This window comes from Orycteropus afer, unplaced genomic scaffold (genome assembly GCF_000298275.1).
Source record: "Orycteropus afer afer isolate SDZICR_OR568_19922 unplaced genomic scaffold, OryAfe1.0 scaffold00312, whole genome shotgun sequence".
NCBI classification, from domain to species: Eukaryota; Metazoa; Chordata; class Mammalia; order Tubulidentata; family Orycteropodidae; genus Orycteropus; species Orycteropus afer.
In genome coordinates, this window is record NW_006921899.1 from 1,810,670 (window position 1) to 1,814,195 (window position 3,526).

Below are 3,526 nucleotides of genomic sequence, written 5' to 3' on the forward strand. Positions count from 1 at the left end.
CTACTCTCGTATGATGTGTTAAACTGATGACATCTCCAAAGATCCTGCTTCCAAACTAGGTCATACGCACAGGTACCAAGGGTTAGAACTTCAACAGATCTGTGTGTGTGTGTGTGTGTGTGTGTGTTGGGGGGGGGATACTGGGGACACAATTCAAACCATTACAATGAGTTTGCCTTTCCAACCTAGTGTGGACATTACACTAAGTGCACCATGCTGACTAAAGATGAATTGCCTCTTGAAAAAGTACATTGACTCCCTCTTGCTACTTTGCAAATAGAGGCTGGAGGACCACCTGTTAGATTTGCTGAGGAGAGGCATAGAAATACAAGGTGGGGCTGGCAGGTGGAGGTTGGATTAGAGGCTTCCCTGACTCTAAGTTTCTAGACTGGAGAGTCCTACCCGCAAGCCTCATGGCACTTTCTCCCCGTGTCTCAAACCCTTTCCATAACCTCCCCCGACCCATCAAGTTATTTAAATTCATACCTCACCTCCTTCACCAATAAGTAGTAGGGGCTAAACAACACAAAGGGATCTTCAGATTTAAGTGAAAGAATATCTTAGAGTGAGAAAAAAGAAGAGAGAATTCTTACTTTTCTCATGAACATAACTGGTCAAGTGGCTGCTGGCGAGGAAAGGTGCACAGTGGCCATTTCACCTTTGTACCTCAGGTGCAGGCGCTGGAATCAGTTCAGTTATTACTTTATTAGCTTTATAAATCCTTATGAATTCATCTGCATTTGGTTAGATTCTGGTTCTGTCACTTCCTAAGTCCAGAGTCTGGGACGATTAACATTTTTACTACTGCTCATCTGTGAACCTGAGTTAATCATTCCTACCTGACGGGGTCGTCGTGAAGATCGAAGGAGACTATGATTGTTAAGTCTTTAGTGCAATGTCCTGTGCAAAGCCAGCACTAAAAACAAATTCGTGAAATTGTTGAATGAGCCTGAACTCCGTGTAACAAGTGACACTTGTTTCCTCTGGATAGATTCTTTGCCCTTCGCCCCAGTGCTGCGGCTCCTGTTGGCTCTTCCGCTCTGAGTTAATTATAGCCTTAAAAATTCCTTACCAGCAATAAGAAACCCGGTGGCCTCCCAAAGCCCCTACAGACTACACTTCCCAGAAAGGATGGCGGGTCAATTTGAATTTACGTTCGCGGTGGGTGAACTTCCGGGTTGCATGGGCGGGGCTAGAGGAGTTCTCCAATAAGCACAGACGCGGAATGAGGTGGCGGGGAAATAGCCCGAGGGGCATTTTGGTAGAAGCGCCTAGGAGCCAGAAGGCCCCTTGGCCGGCCATCGTGGCTGGTGTCGCTGCGCCGCTCTAGCTGAGCTCCTGCTTACTCGCTGACGTTCGCTTCTTGCCCCGCTGTGTAAAGACCCGCTTTCCGGTCTCTGGTGGGCGCAGGACTCTGGGGCCGCCGTTTTCATGACTGTCTGCCTGAGGAGGGCCTCGATCACCTCCTGTTCCTCCACCTCGAGCTGCGACACCGACGACAATGGCGTACCAGCACTTGCAAAGTGTTTCCCTGTGGAAGAGCTGCCTGCCGGGCCATAGGGTTAGCGGCAGGCGTCCCGGCGGCTGGGGCGTGGGTGGGAGGTGACTGTGTATAACAGGAATATGATCGTTCGCCGAAAGGGATGCTATTCCCGTCAACTCATGCGATTTTCGCTTGATACTTGTGAAGTACAGAAAGCACAAGTTCATTTATTTGACTAGCAATGACTGAATGCCTGCTGTGTGTCAGGCACGGTGCACCAAACCCACTGCCATCCAGTCGATTGCAGTTCATAGCTACCCCAACTGCCCCTGGGAGCTCTGGTGGCGTAGTGCCTAAAGCATTTGACTGTTAACCAGAAGGCTGGCGGTTCAAATCCACCAGCCACTCCTCCAAAGGCAGGTTGGGCGATCTACTTTTGTAGAGATACCGCCTCGGAAACACAAGGAGGGGTCGCTATGAGTAGGATTCGACTCCAGGGCAGTGAGTTTGGTTTCTTGGTTTGGTGTAACTGCCTCTTAAGTTTTCCGAGGCTGTCTGTCTTTATAGAAGCAAAGCCCAAACCAAACCTACTGCTGTGCAGTCGATTCTGACTCACGGCGCCCCTAGAGGACTGAGTAGAACTGCACCATAGGGTTTCCAAGGGTGTAAAATTTTTACAGAAGCCGGCTGCTTCATCTTCCTCTGAGTGGCTGGTGAGTTTGGCATTAGTAGCCAGGATGCTTTAAGCACCGCGCCACCAGAACTCCTGTATGGCAGGTGCAAGCTCTGACAGCCCTGCGATTGAGTGCCCTGCAATAAACGAGACAGACACGGCCTTGGCCATACTGGATGAGCAATTACTAACTGCAGTCCTGATGGGTTGTGTGAAGAAGTGGAGGTTCTCCCTTTTGTAGGTTACGTTCCGTTGGGGGTTGTCATGATCCCCCCTGTGCACCTGACACTTAGTCTGACGTTCAGTGCCACACGGTGTATGCTGGCAGAGCTTATCCCATGTGAATCTCCTGTTTGCAGATGTTTTCTCCAGGTGTCACAGGAGTTCCTGCTGACGGGGTGTGGTGGCACAGAGGTGTGCGACCACAAGTTCGTGTAAGAGGAAGAGAAAACACGGGGTTTTGGTGTGTCCCATTCATTCAATCATGCAGGTCCTTGCATTGGGCTGGTCGAAAGGGTTTGTGCTTGCAAATCCTCAATGGACAGCACAGGCAGGATGTCCAATCTCCTGGAATTCAAAGTCTAATTGGGAAAGAGAGGTGGGAAACATAATTATGCATGAAATGCATAATTTATCATTCTGTGTTGAGTGCTGGGAAATACACACTGCCATTAGGGCTTGTAATTTAAGTGATGATGTTTAAGCTGAGAACAAAGGCTGAAATAATGGAAGTGTAGGAGAGTGTTGAAGGGCCCTGGTGGTACAGAGGTTAAGCACTGAGTGCGAACTAAGAGAGTGATCATTGGAACCTACCCAACGACAAGATGGAAGAAAGGCCTAGCCGTCCAGTTCAACAATGATTACAACCTAGAAAACCCTATGGGGCAATTCTGTTCTACTACTGGCCTACAGAAAGGCTCTGGTGGTGCAGTGGTTAAGGCATGGCTCCTAACCGGAAGGCTGGTGGTTCAAACCCCCCAGCCACTCCTCGGAAGGAAGGTTGGGCAATCTACTTCTGTAGTGATACTGCCTTGGAAACCCAAGGGGTCGCTATGAGTCAGGTCCGATTCGACAGCACAAACAGTGACAACAACACTGGCCTACACAGGGGCTCTGGTGGTGCAGCGGTTAAGGCATGTGGCTGCTCACCTGCAGATTGGTGGTTTGAACCTACCAATCGCTCTGTGGAAGAAAGATGAGGCCATCTGCTTCTGTAAAGATTTACAGCCTTGGAAACCTAGTGGGGATCGCTATGAGTTGGAATTGATTCCATGGCAGTTTTTTAATTGTTGTTTTTGACTGGTCTCCAGGGTTAGCAGCAGGCATCTCAGTCACTGTACGTCGGAATCGTCAGCACTTAACGACAACAG

At 49.5% G+C, this 3,526-nt stretch overlaps 1 pseudogene; it reads left to right on the plus strand.

Annotated features, from left to right (window-relative positions):
• Positions 1–1,501: 1,501 nt before the first annotated feature.
• Positions 1,502–3,526, plus strand: part of LOC103206360 — a 57,608-nt pseudogene continuing 55,583 nt past the window's right edge.